We start from the raw sequence: 19,784 nt of genomic DNA, 5'->3' as shown, positions 1-19,784 counted from the left end.
TGTATAATTCATGGGGGCCCAGACTTTTTTTCACCATTGCAGGTGGAATGCCTTAAACCACATGGAAGCAAGCCTCAGAGTGAAACTAGCTGTCACAGAAGTGGCTGGCCGATTGCTAGCCATTGCCTGTATGCTTATGATTTTACAAACTCTTGTTTAAAGAAGAAGAACCTGTTCTCCTGTCATTGGGGTGTGCTCTTCCACAGTACCAAAGACTCAATCTGTGAGCCCAGTTCACTATCACAATATGGCCCATTTGTGCCACTATCCTGAACCAAAGAGAATGTAAACTCAGCTGATCTGGTCACCTGGGAATTCCCCCCAACAAAGGGGTAATCGCTGGGCAGTGTGGAGCTCTCATAGGACCTTGTACCATAGTCCTTCCAGACCCCAGCCCTAGGGAGCATGGCTAAGGGAAAGGGGTATGATCCAAGTATTGCTGGATCGCATTGTGGCGATAGGCAACTGGGCATAAATTGGAACAAGCCAGAGACTTTTTTAACTTTGGGGCAGGGGCTGAAATTGCTCCTAGTCTGCCACAGAACCAGGGTGCTACAAAAGTGGCAGAGAGTCGCTTTTGTCCACTCCCTCTGCCCTGGTACTGGATGCACAAATCCAGCTCTATGTTTTTGTTGTAATCCTCTCTCTCCTAGTTAAGGATTTACTGATATAATTTTCAGTCCTTGCAGAGACTTCCCTCATCTCCCTTCCCTATTTACACATCAGGGGATTCATTAACCTTGGGAGATTTCCCTGTTGTGTTATTAGAAATTGCCTTTTCTTTCCATGATCATCTGCGGGGACACATGCCTGAATCTCAGGCAAAGCACTGGGGACTAGGATTGGGTTTGCCTCACCAAAGCAGAATTGTCCTTGGGCAAGCAAAATAGCCACAGGGTTGGGTTTTTTTCCATTGTCATCAATCAACAGAGATGATACTGACAAGGGTGAGTGAGTGGATTTTTTGCTTGGGCAGGTAAATTTTCCTCTCAGCTTTGCAAGGCTGGCGGTGCCATCTCTTGTGATGGTGCAGACCTCAGGAGTTGTGAGTCACAAAGCCTTCATGATTTGGCACCCACCAAGCAAAATTTTGGATGACTAGACCCCTACGTGCCTGAAATTACATGTAATGTGTGGCTAATGTGAGTTTTATCAACTGAGTGCAAGGCAAGAGACTCCGAGTAAACTGGAGTTCTCGCCACTAATAGGTTTAGGGCAATTAGACTATTGCCTTCAGTAAATCACATCTGTCAAAGAAAAACCAAGGTCATTCTCAACATGACACTTACCTGAACTGATAGATTATGGCTCAAGTGACTGAGCACAATGGGTTATCACAATATCGCCTTAGGAAGGAATCGTTTTAACCCCTGAACGTTTGTTTGAGTTTTTCTAATTTATTATGACTCTTTTAGTTTCATTCAGCTTTATTTCCCCCATTAAATTCTCGCATGCCTGCTTCATTTAGATCTTATCTTTTGATTAAGTAAATGGACCATAAAGTATTTCCCCCGCCCCAGGTTCTGAGAATAAAAACTAAAGAACCAGAGAAAATCATTCCCTTTTACCATATTAGCAAATGTTTTCAATGTGCTTGACCTTTTTTCAAAATTTATATCCATCTTAATACTATTTAGGTTTTATGCCATTACTTGTTTTTTTATAAGAAGGACAAATACAAAATGTTTTCTTTCATTTTGACAGATTAGAAGAGATTAAACTTCACTGTAAATTGTTTACTGGATGACTGAAATACAATATTGATTCACTTGCTGGGCAAAACACAGGTTGTATTTATTGAACTCTGTTTTACATTTTTACTCTCCTTAACCGTTATCTCTAAATTCAAATAAACAAATGGAAATTATCTGCTGGAGCGAGCTTGGTGAAAAGGTCATTCTGTAACATTTTTGTTTTTCTTCTTAAAAATAGATACTTTATATATTTAATATTCACTGAGGCTCTGATTCGGCACTGCACTTAAGCACGTGCTTAAGCATGCGATTAAGCCCATCTCCATTCAGCAAACATAAGAACATCATGAGAACGGCCATACTGGGTCAGACCAATGGTCCATCTAGCCCAGTATCCTGTCTTCCAACAGTGGCCGGTGCCAGATGAATGAACAGACTGGACAATTTATCGAGTGATCAATCTCCTGTCATCCATTCCCAGCTTCTAGCATTCAGAGGTTTAGGGATACCTGGAGCAGGGGATTGGGGTCCCTGACCATCTTGGCTAATAGTCATTGATGAACCTATCCTCCAAGAACTTCTCCAATACTTTCTTGAACCCAGTTATACTTTTGGCCTTCACACTACCCCCACAATACAGGTTCCATTAGTGTAACTCCATTGATGTCCATAGTGCTACAGTGGTTTACACCAGCTGAGGAGCAATACTCAAAGAGCAATACTCCTCATTATTAACCAGGAAAACTGGCCCTTGCCACTCAGTGCATCATTTTTGTAAAACTAAATCCACAAACACAAAGAGCAGTGAGGTCCGAATCCTCAGCGAAGGGCATCTTTGGCTTTCAGCGGGAAAAGGTCTTTGGCAAAGTAGACAAAGGTAATACACTTCCGCCAGTATGACTGAAGTAGCACAGCAGAAGCTGCTCTTGCTGAAGACAATACACATGCTCTCAATCAGGGTTTTTTCCTGTCTTCTTTTTTTAATAGTTTCACAATAACTAGAATTGTTGGCAGCTGGCTCTGAAGTGGCCTCAGTGAATGCTCTCTATTTCCTCTTATACTGCTGCTTATTTGATTCTAAATTGCAGCACTTCTACAGGCCATATTCTGGCATTGAGAGGATCTATAACTTGAGATTCCATCTATGTGGGATGGAGCATTCTGCTGAAGGTTCCCACAAAAATCTGAAAGTCCTGATTGGTGGTTAGGCTCCACCAATCCCAAATTACCAAACCTCTCCCAGTGAGGAGCTGGGAATTTTAGCTGAATAACACTTTCCTTAAGAGCTGGACATGTAACCTATACCTGGTAAATTCTCCACCATCATAAACAGGAAAAAGTCACACAGAAATTCTTCTTAAAATTAAATTTACTACATCAAAAACAGCAAGTTTCCTGCTAATGTGTCTGTAATGAACTTCAAATAGTCTGTAACTTTTTCCTGAATGGTCAGGGGTTCAGTGGAGCTACTTGGCTGATAGAAAAACACTGAAAGATGATTTTCTGTACCTTGTTAGAGGAAGTAACAGTCACAGCCCTGCAATCCTGATCACTAGAAAGCAGCATGATTGGCATTACTTCTATCCTTTTTAGGGGGAATAGGGTACAAGGTTTGCTATTAATTACATTATTATTATTATTATATTTATTATTTTATTTTATTTATTATTAATTAACATTTTAAGATATTTGTGAGAACATTATCTGTTTGGTTGCATTATAGATACGTTAGTGAAAAATGAGTGATCACAGTTATTAATTTTATTATTAAAAATCACACATACTGTGTAGTGACGTAAATTTATGTAGTGCTTTACAAACCATGGGCAAGACATGCATACACACAGTAGCAGCCTGTTTTCCTATCTTGTACTGAAATTTAAAACTCAGGACCTGAATTTTAAAGGGCCCTCTATTCCTGTGCAGGAAATTTTGCTTTTTTTGCCAATTGCCTTACGAGTGCTGGGCAGTGAGGGGTGGGATGGGCTGGAGATTAAATGGAACAGTGGCTCTTAGTTCTGCTGCGGGGTTGGGTTCTGGATAGTGAAGGGGCAGACCAAGCTGGCCTCAGGCTATAGAAAGAAATGGCTCCTCGTCCTGCTGCTATTACAGCTGCTACTGCTGTGGGTCGTTCCATTTAGAGGAACTCACCCTCTGGATAAAGTCCCCAAAGACTGAAGCATTCAACGGAAGGCCAGAAGGAAGTCTCAAATGACCACGATGAACTTTTGAGCTATAGTCTGTCTATACATTCACCAGTTGTGTGACTCTGTGCATGCACTTATGCCTGTGGAGAACCTATGGTAGCTATAAGAAGTAGGGGGAGATGTGTGTATCCAGATCTTTAATGAAACTCCATTCCTGAAGCCAGAAAGCTCTTTCAGACCTGCCTGCACACATCTGACATATGAAAGTGTAGTCTGACCAGCCCAGCGTATGTTAAACTCTAAAGAGCCCTGCCATGTTAACCTGACATCCACACATTCACAGCCACTTGAAAAGCTGTATCTTTGTCATTCCGACATGAGAGAGGGATATCCTTGATATGGTCTTTATCTTAATAGGATAGCTTTATCATTCTCTGTTTCAAAGTCAATGAGCCCCAAAAGTTGAGAGAAGTTAGTGTAAATTCTTAAGTGTGTTATATCATGTCACTGGTTTCCTTAGCAACCTTGCACATGTATTCTGCCTAGAAAAGTGAAACTTACTAAAACAGAATAGCCACCCTATACATGTGAGTAAGATACAGGATTTGGCCCTTTGTGTGGTGGATGATATTTTTCTGAGATCCCCCCCCCCAATAAAAACCCATTTGTTACTGTATCTTTAATTTCCTTTGTATGAAGCCTGATCACCCTGTTACAAAGTGATGCCAGACAATATCTCATTCTTCCCCTGGAAGAAAAAAAAAACCCATCCCTAATTTATTTGCTCAAATTAATTTGTGTTATGCTGAAATGCCAGAAATAAATTTTCATAGAGAAATATTAATCTTTCAAGTTCAGGTCCTACTGGAACGCCTCCCACACAGGTGGGCTGGCAGGGGTGTATGAAGGGCAATTTGGGCTCTATCCCGTCAATGTGCCACCCAGCAGAAATCTGCTGGTGTGGAGTGGGAGATAATCTACTACTGGCATATACCAAGAGTCGATGGTTTTCGCCTTTGCATCAAGAGTGGGATCCAAAGAAGCAACGGTGACTCTGAGGCCTGGTCTACACTAGGAGGGGGAGATCGATCTAAGATACGCAACTTCAGCTACGAGAATAGCGTAGCTGAAGTCGACGTATCTTAGATCCAATTAAAATTACTTACTTTGCATCCTCGCGGCGCGGGATCGATGGCCGCGGCTCCCCCGTCGACTTTGCTTCTGCCTCTCGCCGAGTTGGAGTTCAGCAGTCGACGGGAGAGCGATCGGGGATCCATTTATCGCGTCTACCCTACACGTGATAAATCGATCCCCGATAGATCGATCGCTACCCGCCGATCCGGTGGGTAGTCTAGACGTACCCTGAGTCAAAATTCCCTCCCTGTTCTGCTCCTGGGGTAGCTCAGCTGCATGCTGCACCTTATTCAGGGGAGGTTGAAAAGTGACCATCCAACCCCCAATGGCTATGAGAAATGGGCTTTCTGGCTGTGTTGATGGATCAGAGTGCAGGCCTTGAGCATGCACAATGTGAAGAGTGGAGACAATTCTCCCCATTCCCTGGTGAAAGGCAGGCTAGCATGACAGCTTCAGTGTGCAAAAGGGACCTTTTACCTGCTATTTGACAGAAGTTATTTCACAAAGCATTTTGCCAGAGGATGGAGAAATTCGTGTAATTCCTTATACGTTTTGCATAAGACTGAAGTTGTTGCCCTTAACTGTAGAGGGATAAAAGGACTGGCCTGGTGTGGAGTGAAATACAGGCAGGGATGAGGAATAGAAGAAGTCTGTAACAAAAGGAAGTAAGCAGTTGCCAAATAATTGTCATGACAAATGTCTGTCTTTCCTCCAGCTGTCAGATCAGTATCAAAGACACAGTCTTCTGCATGGCGTGATTAACGAGAGAAACCCCAACTTTAGTTCAAAGGCTGATAGTGTGAAATGAGATCTGAGATCTGCAGCCCATAACAGTATGTCACTCCCCTGGCAGAAAACATATCTCTGTACCCTATTACTATAATTATCTGATCATAGGAGGCTCACATTAGGATGTAAGAGAGCAGGGCTTCTGTTTCAAAGGCATTAGTGACAGCTACTTATAGTCTGAAATACTAACTCCTCTTTTCCAGTTCACAGTTGTATATAAAAGTTTCTGCTAGACTGATGGAATAAAACATGACAACTTGTCTCCTAGCCCTAGTGTAAATTTCCACTTCATTATTATTAATCGTATTTGTTAAGCGCCAACAACATGATCAGGACTGTTCAAGAGACAGACACCAGGACAATTCTGGCTTCCAAGAGCTTATGTAAGACGCAGTTTGCTAAGTGAAAGCATCACTGAGAAAATGCTGGAAATGTGTCACTCGGTGACTCTGCTCACATATGGGTAGCCAGATGCCAAGTGCTCTGAGATCTTCCCGATGACCTGGATCTGACTTGTAATTCCCTATATTCTGCCTCATTGGGTTAAAGTAAAAACCACCCCTGTTGCTGTGTTGTCAAGAGGAAGAACAAAAAGAGGTTGCAAACAGGGCTGGCCCGAAAACAAGAATTTCGATTTTGCAGAAAAATGTGAGGTTTTGGCTCATATCGGAATGGAAAGGAGACTTTTCAGATATTTGAGTGTGTGTGTTGCCCGGCCTGATTCAGAGCAGGGACTTCCACTTGGGTTCCCACCTCCCAGGAGAGCGCCCTCACCACCAGGCCATTGCCCATTCTTCCATAGGGTGCACGCTCTCTCTCCGACCAGATTTCCATTCTGGACCTGAGAAACCTTCCCAACAAAAGTTGTTTTCGAAACCAATTTGTTTCCATGAAAAAATTTGCTTTCCATGAATCAACATTTTCCAACAAAAAAAGTTGTGTCGAAAATTTCCCGACCAGCTCTAGCTGCATGGCCTCCCCAGATGTTCATTGAACAGTAGTTCAGTCCCAAGGCAGTTGTGGTCCCTGAAGGACCCCAGGTGCTTAGAGCTTACCGCGGGGAATTTCAAAACTGCCTTGAAATTCACTCAGCCTCTTTTGAAATTCCTAGCTTGGGGTAACAATTTGAAAGAGACTAAAGGCCAGGTATTTAGACAACTAAAGATGCAAATAGGTCAGGGGTTGGCAAACTATGGCCCATGGGTCGGATCCGGCCCGTCAGGGCTTTGGATCGGCCCATGGGATTGCCACCCCCATTGTGCCGCGGGCCCCGTGCCGCTCTTGGAAGTGGCTGGCACCACGTCCCTGCAGTCCCTGGGGGGGGGCGGGGGCAGAGGGCTTCACATGCTGCCCTCGCCTGTGGGTACCTCCCCCAAAGCTCCCATTGGCCAGAAACGGGGAACCGTGTGCAATTTCCCCACCCAGATGTGGCCCTCGGGCCAAAAAGTTTGCCCACCCCTGAATTAAGCACATAGAGACTTCTGAGAATTGCACTAGGTGCCTAAATATATTTAAAAATCTGGCCCAAAGTGACCTACGAGCCTAACTCAAATTTTCAGAGTCACTTATGCATCTAGGACCCTGTGTCCCATTGACTTTCAATGATACTTCAGCTCTTAAGTGACTGTCACTTTTGAACTTAGGATCCTAAGTCATTTGGGTACTTTCTGGAAAATTTTACCCTAGAAAATTTTGTTCTGATTGATCCATTTCCGAGGGAATTCAGAATATCTGATCACTTTTTGAAGCACCATTTCAACCTCATATATATTTTAGCTTGGCTTTTCTCTTCTTGCAAGGGCCACTATCAACAAGAAGGGCCACAAGCAGTATATCCTGTGGATCATCATTATTTCCTGTGAATTAAAAATGGATAAGGGTATTCAGCATTCTTACCTACAAGCTGTCTAATGTTGTTCTGCTGCTTCCTAGATATGCTGTATGTGCTTTTGAGTCTCATGCATAATATCTATTATGGAAGAGCACAGATATCTAGCAGCCAAATGTGTGAGGATGGCTCAGGACATTTTAAAAAAAGAAGAGAATGGCACAAAAGAATCAGGAGCAGCTTCGGAAACTATAAAGGTCAAAGCAGGACAAGCATAAGATCTTGTACGTTTTCTTCTCTGTATCCTATCTTGCGCTTTTTCTTATTGCCAAAGAATTGCTTTAGTGAAACAATCCATATGTAAGTGAATATACAAGTTCACAAGTTAACTCATGTCATGTACAGCAATTTCTTTTTCACACCTCTCAGCACAGATGCCAAAACACCATTTGTATTCAGTTCTTGAATCACGCTACAATGGTGGTGACCTTCTTGAGATTTATTTTCTTTGTAGAAGTTGGGGGATATAACAATCCAGCACCTGGAAAAAAAATTATTCTTAAATGCTGTTTAAATTACTTTAACAAAGCTGGAAGCTAGTTAGATAATTTTCTTTCACTCTAAAATGGCGTTATTAGAGCAATCAGTATCACTACATAGAGCAGGTCTCTTTGTTTATCAATTTTATTTTAAAATGCTTTCAGCGTGTTAGTTCCTGGCTCATCCTTTCATTATTCAAACATTAGATGACACTTGTAAGGATTCTGTCCTGGTCAGAAATCTACTAGTTGCTGAAATGAAGAATTTTGAAACATGCAGCAATGGAATTTTTCAAAGAGCAAATGAGCTGACCTAAGACAGTTCCCACTGAAGTTTTACCATGGACTTTAATGGGTGCAATTAAGCCAATGCTGCAGTCTTTTGAAAATCCTACTAACCACCTTTCCTGTGTGTTCTTGCCAGGAAAAAATAATTTCCTTTTAATATAGATCATCTAGATATGGCTTATTTTCTCAGGCCCAAATAATACAATCTGTGCTTACTTGAGTCAAACTGCCATTGGCTTCAATGGGAGCGTTTCCTGAGTAAGGGAGAGCAGGATTTAGCCCATAGCTAGGATTCCACTTTGTAAAATAATCAGTTAAGTGAAAGGGGGGGAAAAACCACCTATAGTAATTAGCATGAACATTGTAAATCTTGTTATACCAACAAAACACGGTTCCTTTGATCAGTTCACTCTGGGGAATGCTAATAGAAAAGAACGAGAAAATTGTTAACATGCCTCAGCCGCTAAAGATATTTACTGCAGCTGCTTCTTCCAGTATGGGCAGAGTCTCTTGTGAAGACACTGGGAGTATGAGCAGATCAGCGGGCTGTGGGGCTAGGTGCCATAGGCTAACGTATTGCAGGGCTGCTAAAATTCACTCAATTTTGAGTGAGTGCAGCAAAGGTGGAACAAGAGTCGTGGGTCAATTGCAGTCCCAGGATCTTTGGAGAAGTGGAGGGAGTGGGGACCCGGAAGAGAAGCAACAGGGGGAGGATCTAGACTGTACCTTCAATGGCAACAGTGGAAGGTCTAAAAAGTGGGTGGGATGGGTCTAATAAACTCCTTTATTTCCTGACCACAGCCACATAGTAGTGGTCAGTATCTGCTGACCCCAGTGACTGATGTTACAGGGGAAGCAGTGGGGAGAAAAAGGAAATATGGGAAAGGGAGGGAAAGAAAGTATTTAGTGGGCGTCTTGGGGAAAACGTTGCGGCGAGAGGAAGAGGAAAAGGGAGGGAAAGAATGGAACTCAAAGGGTAAAAATAAGGGAGAAGGGAAACCTGAGAACGAACCATAAAGCTCGTGAGTCCAAAGGGAATTGCCAAGTGAATAAATGCTGGGAAGGGGGAGATTTTGTGGCGGGATGGAAATATGGTGAGAGACAGAACATGAGGGAGAGACAGGAAGAACCGAGTCTTGGGAAAGAAACCCAGCCTGGCAAGATGGGGAGAGAGAGAAGAGAAAGTTAGAAAATACTGACCGAGAGTAAAATGGTAAAGAGCCAGCAGAAAATGATGGAATAAAGGTAGCAGAAAATAAAGAGGCAAACAAAAGAGGAGAAGGACTGGGATGAGGATGGAAAGAAGATACATCACAAAAAAAATAATACAGCCCACAATGGTCAGTGCAGTAATGTTTATTTTCATTATAATTTATTCCTTTTTATGAATGAGGCTTTATTTACCTTTCATGAGTTCGATGTCATAATGAGGCCTCTGGATGCCATATTAGGGTGCACAAACTGGCACTAATGTGTGCAAAATGGGCTTCTAGTTACCTAAGTGCTGATCTGAGCATCTGAATCCAGGATTTGAATATCCCATTATGTGCTCCTGTGTGATCGATTGTGCCCTCTGTGACGTTGTGCAGTCTATATGGTTTTATAAAAACTTGATAATAAGTCAATATAATGTAACTGGGATAGTTTTAGAGAAAATATGGTAATAAGTGAATATAACGTAACTGGGATATGCTTCATGCAAAAGGTCTCTTGTAAGGTATCATTACAAAGCTTATAATCTACTGAGTATGATCATCTGATTTGTATAAATGTACCACTCTTGTATCTAAAACTAGAAATATAAAATGTAACTCTGAGGGCCTATTGTAATTATGTAAAGTGTGGGCCATTAATGATGGTTTGGAATCTTGATGACGTCCATTAACCAGGACCATTGTCTGCAGATGGTTGTGTTTACCTGTTAGTCTTCCTGTATATGTGTGTGCTGGCAAGCGGGCAATGAAGTCTTGCAGTGACATGTGATCATGTCACCTGAACTGGAATCCATCTTTAACCTGGTGCTTTTCCAGTGAGGGGGGGTGGAAACCCAGAGGGACAAAGGGTTCCCGCCTTATGCAAAAGATATATAAAGGGGTGGAACAGAACAAAGAGGAGAGAGGAGCCATCATGAAGAATCCCCTAGCTATCACCTGAGCTGGAACAAGAGCTGTACCAGGGGAAAGAATTGTGCCCAGGCCTGGAAGGTGTCCAGTCTGAGAAAAACTTACTGAAGCATCTCTGAGGGTGAGATTATCTGTATTTAGTTTGATTAGACATAGATTTGCGCATTTTATTTTATTTTGCTTGGTGACTTACTTTGTTCTGTCTGTTACTACTTGGAACCACTTAAATCCTACTGTCTGTATTTAATAAAATCACTTTTTATTTAGTAATTTACTCAGAGTATGTATTAATACCTGAGGGAGCAAACAACTGTGCATATCTCTCTATCAGTGTTATAGAGGGCGAACAATTTATGAGTTTGCCCTGCATAACCTTTATGCAGGGTAAAACGGATTTATTTGGGTTTAGACCCCATTGGGAGTTGGGCATCTGAGTGCTAAAGACAAGCACACTCCTGGGAGCTGTTTTCAGGTAAACTTGCAGCTTTGGGACAAGTGATTCAGACCCTGGGTCTGTGTCTGGAGCCAGACGGGAGTGTCTGGCTCAGCAAGACAGGGTGCTGGAGTCCTGAGCTGGCAGGGAAAACAGAAGCAGGGGTAGTCTTGGTACATTGGGTGGCAGCTCCCAAGGGGGTTTCTGTGATCCAACCCGTCACATCCTCTATGTGCAGAGTCTCCAGCTTCCTCTGCCTATTACACTAACTATTCAGCATCTATATTCAGGGTTTATTAAATGAATCCAGTATGAGTGGGAAGTATCAATTTTTAAACCAAGCTGATGTTTATTCACCACATGGGACAAATCTCAAGAGGGGCTAAATACCTGCATCCATGTTCCATTGGAATCAAGGAGAGCTGCAGGCACTCAGAAGCTCTCGGGATTTGACCCATGAAATGTCTGATATGAAATATGGGAATGAGGAGGACGTTTGCTGACAGTAGCAGAAGTACAGTATCATACTGTTTATTCAGTACTAATGAATATGCACAGCTCAGCAGAGATTGCCTACCTAAATCTTTGATTAACTGATACCTTTTAAATGCAACCTTGTAAACTTAAAGAGCAAAGAGACAACCTACTTAACAAAACATTTGGCACCGTATGTATTTTTTTTTTTTTTTCAGAATTTCAGACTAAGAGGGTTGGTCTTAGATTGCAAGACTGACCTCTAGTGTAAAACATCTGCTATAGTTTACTGTCATAAAATCTATGGATCGTATTCAGCAGATATTCAGTATCCGCAGGTGCTGCTTGCATAGGCCACCCGAGTTTCTACAGCTCAGCACCTACAGAGCTAATTCTCCCAACAGCCCAAAAGCTCTTATTCTTTGTTTGGGCTCCGGTGTACTTGTGTGTTCCTGGATTCTGCCTGTTACTGACGATTGCAAGAGAATGGCTAAAAGCATGTCCTTGGAAGGAACTTGGAGAAAATTGACATTCTCTGCAAACTAGATATCAGCTTCTGCACAAAGATTGTTTTTCATGAATCAAGGTTTATGTTGCCCCTGGCATTTGTGGTGTGGATAAATTGCAAGTAGAAGCTCTGTCTCCCTTATCGCCTTGTCCAGGATTTCCTTCTGAAGTAAAGGAAGTAGGTTCTTTACTTGACTGTTCTATTCAGTTCAGCCCACTTTGCCAGATGACTATAAGACAGTCTGCTCTTTGGTTAATTCCAGACATTTTTAAAGTTCATTATAGCAGCCCAGAGTTCTGGTCAGTGACAAACCCGTGACACAATGATTTGCCTTGCAAACCTCACAACTGGAGATTCAGATTCAGTCCTGTAGACAGTCTCTAGAAGACTGTTAGTGAGATGGACTAAAATATGTCTTTCATCTCTTACCTCTAGTTATCTGAGTAATGGACCTACAGTACTCAGTGGAATGTCTATGTAATGTCTGCACATGAAAGTCACATGTCAAACAAAAGAAAAAGTTGTATTGTGTTACATGACCTTGTAATAAAGTCATAAAGCATGCAGCTACATTCTCACAGTCTAGGGAGGAACATAAAAAAGCTAGAAGAGAGGTCATAAGAACATAAGAACGGCCATACTGGGTCAGACCAAAAGTCCATCTATCCCAGTATCCTGTCTACCAACAGTGGCCAATGCTAGGTGCCCCAGAAGGAATGAACAGAACAGGTAATGATCAAGTGATCCATCCCCTGTCACCCATTCCCAGCTTCTGGCAAACAGAAGCTAGGGACACCATCCCTGCCCATCCTGGCTAATAGCCATTGATGGACCTGTCCTCCATGAACTTATCTAGTTCTTATTTTAACCCTATTATAGTCTTGGCCTTCACAACATCCCCTGGCAAGGAGTTGACTGTGCGTTGTGTGGTAAAAATACTTCTTTTTGTTTGTTTTAAACCTGCTGCCTATTAATTTCATGTGGTGACCCCCTAATTCTTGTGTTATGAGAAGGAGTAAATAACACTTCCTTAGTTACTTTCTCCACACCAGTCAGGATTTTATAGACCTCTATCATATTCCCGCTTAGTCGTCTCTTTTCCAAGCTGAAAAGTCCCAGTCTTATTAATCTCTCCTCAGACGGCAGCCGTTCCATACCCCTAATCATTTTTGTTGCCCTTTTCTGAACCTTTTCCAAGTCTAATGTATATTTTTTACAATAAAAAATGATACATGGATAAGATAGGAGGAGAGAACTTGGATACTCAACACAAATACACAAAAGAGAAGAGCTGGGGAATATAATGACAGCTGATTAATAACTTTAAAATAAACAAAGAGAGAGCATTATTCCCAGAACTAGGTAGGCCAAGGAGCATTGGCCTGAATCTAAATGTTAAAATAGATATGAGGGGAAAATTAAGACCAGCTGGATTGTACAATAGACCCTGCCGTCACTACAAGGGCAGTTGAAAGTGAGATAGTAAGTGGTCCTGCAAACTGCAAGGGTCCAACTGGGTGACTACAATGTTTCTGGCTGGCCATACAGCCTGTGGTTCTTTAATAATCACAAGCACTGTGTTCTGTAATTGAACTGGGTGATATGATGTACATTCGTAGCTGATGCTTCTGGTATGTCCCATGAAACTCTGGCAATATAAATCTGAAAGCCACTTGAATAACGTGTGCCCTCTCTCCCTCCCCTTGCTGGCCGAGAGCTCCAGAGGTCACAAAATGCTGATGTCTAGCCAACATCTGAGAAGATGGATGTAGAGCTCTTTGTCAGCTGTTGGCCCAACTGCATCTTTTCCAAGAAATATAGTGCCTTTCTATCGAGTAAGACACCTGCGCTATTGTCAAATGTGAACCAGTTAAAACTTAAGCATTGATGGAATGAGAGAATGATTCTGCAGCAATGCACACATCTTCCCTTCTGCATGTGCACAATAGTCATTACTGAGGCAAACGAGCTAAAAATACCATATAAAGGCACTAATCAGTAGTATTAATGCCCACGAGTGTCTGCAGATGCAAACCCAAAAAATGAACCATGCAGAATTACCTTGACACCGCTTATCACAAGGATTTCCTTGCGAAGGAGGTATCCTGTACTGTATTTTGCAGGCCACCCTCTTCAGTCTTTTGTTTGGTAGCCAGTTTTGGCACCTTAACCCAGTTGAAACTGTTTTCCACCTTCTGAGAGGGCAGAATGCCACTAAAGCAGATGAGGATGATCACAGACGTGCCAGAGAACCAGTATGTGCATCAAATTGGTATACGAGTGGTCAGATTCTTGTCCAAGAATGCTGCTAGAGCAGTCATGAATCTCTGCCCAGATTAAAGAGCTATACTGTCATCAGTCCAGCCAAGTACTGACCTGATTTTGGAAAGCTTTACCTCATTTCTTATGGCTTGGGTGGAGTGTTTTGTGCTTTAGTGTATAAGGGAAAGTGTTTCATGAGGAAAGGAGACTGAAGAATGCTAGTAAGGTCTGTGCGGTCTAAGCAGTTCTAGAAAGGAAGCACCTGTAGATCTTATCAAAAATGGTTCCCCCACCAAACTGAGTTTCCTGCAAAAGAGGTGCAGGTGCAGACACCAGATTATGACCTTCCACAAATATTGTGCTGATTCAGGGCCAAGAGACCATTTTAGCTGTCTCGGGTTATTGTTTAATTGTGTACTACGCACATATCAAAATCAGATTATGGCCAAAGGGAAAACATCCCCTGCCCAAGTATCATCATTTTTTAAAACTTATTTATTTAGAAAACAGTTCTCCAGGGACAGTACATGTGCCAGGCCTCATCAGAAATCCTTACCGTTCTGAAAATATATTCGACACAAACAACAAGTGTGCCAGCAACCTACATTTTCAAACTTGAGTGCCGATATTCAGAGACCTAAATCCATCCATTGGCACCAAAGAAATATAGCTTGCTTTCCAGCATCCATGCCTGGCCGTTCTGGGGTCTAGTCTCTTTTCTCCACAGCCCCTCGACTCTCATCTTCCTAGTTATATTGGTCTGAGGTAGGATTACTTAGCTAGCAGGGGAAGACAGAACTCTATCACTTTAAATAAATGTCATCACGAGTGACACAGACGGAGCTCCTTTCATCCAAGGATCTCAAAGGACTTTATTAACAATATTAAGCTTCTTGACACCGTTATGAAGATGATGTTACCTCCATTTTAGAGATGGATAAATTGAAGCTCAGAAGGGTTGTGGCTTGCCTGAGCTCATCCTGCAAATTCAGGGCAAGAACCAGAAATAGAACCCAGCAGGCTACACTGATAGAACCACTCAATGTTGTAACTATTTGGGGTGGGAAATCAGAACGGGTTTGTGAGGTTTGAGGCGGGAAGTTGATGTCATCATTACCTTTTATTCCTCTGACCTGTCATTATGCAGCAGAGGTGAAGTCACAGAACAAGTAAAATGTTGCGTGTACCTAAGAAGTCTGTTCAGATCCGATGGGTCCATCAAGGATGAGGTTTAAAGGAGACACGCTTTAGCGACATATGCTGCACAGAATCTGATTAACTGATGGACGGATAAAAATGTTATGTTTGGTACCAAAGTGAAAATACTAACTGTATAACTCCATGGTCTGGAAGCAGCTGCATTAAATGCAAGAGACACCAGAAGGCTGGAAGCAGTAGGGATGAGTGTCCTTCCGAAGATGGCATGTGTAAAGTGGAATGAAAGTACAAGAATCAGGAAATCCCAGGATTTCAAACTTTTGAGCTTTTGACCAAAGGATAATGATGACAAGGAGCCTCATTAACATTAGTGGGCTTGGGATCAGGCAATTTGGAAAGAGACATTTAAGCCCTATCCACTGGAGGAAAAGCTCACTGTAACAGGAGGCCTCACCCTTAAGGACCGGAGGGCTGGGGCCAGCCAATCCTGGTTACAGACTGAGCCACACCTGGAAGAGACCAGGGTGGTTGCCCTGTAAAGGGCAGCAGGAGGCTGCAGTGAAGGAGGGGATGCTCAGGGATTAGAGACTGCTAGGAATGAGCAGGCTCTAGCAGAGACTAGTGGGAGTTAGGACAAAGACTTCACCCGGGTAGGGCACGCCAAAGCAGGAAAGGTACCAGGCAGGACGAAGAGACGCCTTTGTTTTGTGTAGACATCTGGATGGACTGGAAAACTTTATTTTGAATGTTTGTTGATTTAATAATGCAGAGCCCAATGAAGGATGGGAGTGGACAAAAGTGGTTGGGGGTTTTTTTAGTTTAGTGAACAGTCCAAGAGGGGAAACTGAGGAAGGCTGCCTGTAGCATGACGGTAGGCCACAAGGGGGCACATCAGAGGCATCTGGCCTGATTACAGTCACTAACAGAAGTTAGCCAGGAACGACTATATGAGTGTTCTTACCAGTGCAAATAGCAACCAGTATAAAGTGGTAGAAAATAAGCTACCTGCCAACAAAGAAATCGATATGCCAATGTGCATCAGTTGGATCCTGTGATCTATATACAGCTTTGTTTTTGTGCACCAGTCTCCGAGGCATTCATTTAGCCATGATATTTTAGTTTTTAAAGGACCAAACCCCTTTTACAGAGTTATTTTAAGCATCATTTGTTTGAGGCTGGGAGGGTGTAATATTCAAGACGAGATGCAATACAGAATATGCCATTTACTTTCACAATATGCCAAACCCACAATAAGCATGTTCAAAATCACACAGAGCAATATTCTACTGCAAAAGCTTTCTCAGTCCTTAGCCAAGACTTCCCGTGAAATCACTTTCGGTAAAGGTCTGCAGGATTTGGCTAACTGTTTTTAGTTGGAATTCTCTTTTGAAAAATGAAATGCAAGGGGAAATGTTAAAATGTACTGTAGAATTCATATTCATTTATTGTGAAAATAGTCATATGAAAATTTACAATAAGATTTAGCTATCCAAAGTTCCAGTTGCCAGCAATTGTGCCTTATCAGCTGGGAGTTTACAACAGCATGTCTGATTGACAGAGTAGGAGAAGAAAGCAAAAGTAGAGACTTCTGCTTGGAAGCAGAGGCTTTAATGTAACAAGGTGACCCCAGTTAAAAAAAGGAGAATTAATAATATCTAACAGTCTTTTCTACTCTTTCCTCACTGTTACTTAAAACACTCCGTTAAACGTTGACTTCACTAGTAATCCCTCTAATCATTCCCCAAGTTTTAGCCAAAATATTTAATTTAAAAAAATGTCTATCGGATTTAAATTGAACTCACTGACAATTGAGGCAATTGTAGAATCCCACAAACTCTTTGGAACTTTGATTTTTAATTAAATGATGCAAGAGAATTTTTAATGTAGATAAATGTTAACTCTTTTGTGTAATGCATAATGTGAATAACTACGTGCAATTCTCTGGGTGTTGGGCATGGATCTAGATGAGTCACTAGAGCCCTATATTATATGTAGCTATATATTAACTATTACTCCAGTTGTCCACGAAGCTCAGTTCAGTACGTGATCACTGTGATCCTGCTCCCATGCTGGTGCAATGAGAATCACTAGAGGCACTGCCCACTGCATCCCCTGATTCAGGGATTCTGCCATCGATGATAGGACTTCTCCAGATGGGTACAGGGTATTATGGCACACGCTTTGCTTCTCGTCTATATGGGATTGGTTGTAATTCCCAGAAAGCCAATGGAACAGGCTTCAACTGCAGCCAGTTTTATCTTAGCATGGAATGGAGGAATGGTGGGAGCTTGCCCCATTACTGAGATTTACATCTGGGTATAAAGTCTTCTTTTAAAGAAGCCTTCTTCTTAATGCCTTCTTTTCTGGCCTAGGGGTATGTCTACACTGCAGTCAGGAGGTGTGATTACAGCACATATAGACATACCTGAGCTTGCTTTAATCTAACTAGCTCAACGCTAGCTTGAATAATAATAGTAGTGAAGCCACAGCAGCAAGGACAGCAGGCACTTCAGTATGCATTCAAGGTGGGCGGGGCTAGTCCGTGCAGCTGCCTTGGCTTCACTGCTGTTGTATCACACCTCCCGAGTCCCAACTGCAGTGTAGACAGACCCTCAGCCTGTAAGGCTGTAGTAGGCCAATAGGGCAACCTGGGAGTTATAAGACCTATACAGACCAAGCACAATAAAAGTGAAATTACTCCATGTGGATGAAATACCATACAAGGCCATTGCATAGACTTTTGCATACCTGTGGGGAACGGGAGGACTCTGAGTATGGCTGTTGGCAGAAGGTATTTCACCCCGGGCATAATTGTATTTGTACCATTTTGTAATACTTTGAAAAGACAAGTTGTTCCATCAAATAAGGACTCTTACACCTTCCTCTGACGCATCTGCTACAGGTCACTGTCAGAGGCAGGATACTAGATTAGACAGATGACTGGATTGATCTGCTATAGTCAGTCCTATATTCCTAGCTGAATGCAAATCACAGAGGCTGTTTCTTTCTTCTAACTGAACTTTTAAATTAAAAAGATCCGTTTATTTTTCAGTTTTGTCAGCGTGGCAAAGCTGTGAACTACAACCATAACTTGCAAATTTAGAATGTATAGATCTGTCAAGGTAAAGAATGCTGACCCCATACATTAGGTACATACATTAGGTATGTTTCACAGGCAGAAATACTATACCGACAGCTATTTATTTAATTTTTCCTACTTTGTTAAGTGAATCACTTCAGGATATTTACTTTGCACTTATAGAAATCAGACATCTCTTCAGAATGTTTTTGTTTCCTTCATTTGATTCTGCGAGAATCTGCTGGGTGAGTGAACAAAAAACATCCTGTAAGAAACTGTCCCAGCAATACTTAACGGCCAGCACAGTGTGCCAAGGAAGGGGCAAATACTGTCATTTTTGATAGAGCACATCTAGCCTTTTCCTTTTTTCACATTGCTCTAATTGTCTTTTTCCATTAAAGTCAAACATGGATTGAACCCCCGCATGCCAGGAATCACAAAAATGTCTTTAAATTGATATGCATCGTGACTGCTGAGTAAACAGCACAATAAGAACTTACACCTGGCACTGGCCATCTATAGAAATTGCAAAATGTATATAGCTGGGGGACTAATTCTCACTCACATCAGTTAAGGACACTAGTCAGCAGCTCACAGAACTGGTTCCTATGTGAGAATGCAGATTGGCCCAGAATATTTCATAGAATCATTCCCCATGTTATTGTCTTGTAGTGAGTGAGGCTGAGCAGTTCTACATTTGGATACATATTGTTTGACTGTTGATTCATTGATCCTTTATGTCTCTTTGTTATGGCATTAACCAGTATTGCGGGGGGGTGGGTGAATAAATGTAGATATATAATCTATACATCAAACTATCAGTATATAATTGCTATTTATAGATATCAATATGTTTTGTGGCTAGCTACAAATAATAAACACACTAACAGTAAATACTGTAGTGACAATTTTCATGAAACCTTGTTTAGCACACTTTCGTGATACACATTCCGTTTTCCTTTCCATTTTTTCCTCTCGATGTTTTCTGGAGAAACAGTCTTTTTCTCAGACAAGACCTGCAGATTTTCTTTCCCTCACTGTACTCTAAATTTTCAAAGTGACTGGTGCTTTTGGGAGCCCAGCTTGAAACAACTTAAAGGGTCCTGATTGGCAGACGCTGAGTATTTAGCATTTTATGGAACTCCGGCTCCTTTAAGGTTTCTCAGGTTGAGCCCTAAAAGAGTGAGGTGCCCATTCTGTTCCAGTGTAAAAATTGTCAACTACTAGCATGGCTGGCACAATAAGACAATTCTTCTAAATCTAATTTAGTCCATTTTCCACCTCCTGGTCTTGATCCAATTCCAGTTGAAAGTCTTTTTCATTGACAT

The 19,784-nt window shown here is 42.0% G+C and overlaps 1 protein-coding gene across 1 annotated transcript in view; it reads left to right on the top strand.

Annotated features, from left to right (window-relative positions):
* The window catches only part of IL1RAPL2 (interleukin 1 receptor accessory protein like 2), a 514,527-nt gene that overhangs the window by 462,733 nt on the left and 32,010 nt on the right, over nt 1–19,784 (top strand). The gene's annotated exons all lie outside the window — the stretch shown is intronic.

Source organism: Terrapene carolina, unplaced genomic scaffold, assembly GCF_002925995.2.
Source record: "Terrapene carolina triunguis isolate 2854851 unplaced genomic scaffold, T_m_triunguis-2.0 Scaffold131, whole genome shotgun sequence".
Classification (NCBI taxonomy): domain Eukaryota; kingdom Metazoa; phylum Chordata; order Testudines; family Emydidae; genus Terrapene; species Terrapene triunguis.
The sequence above is the reverse complement of the archived record's forward strand: the minus strand, read 5'-3'. Positions and strand labels throughout refer to the sequence as shown.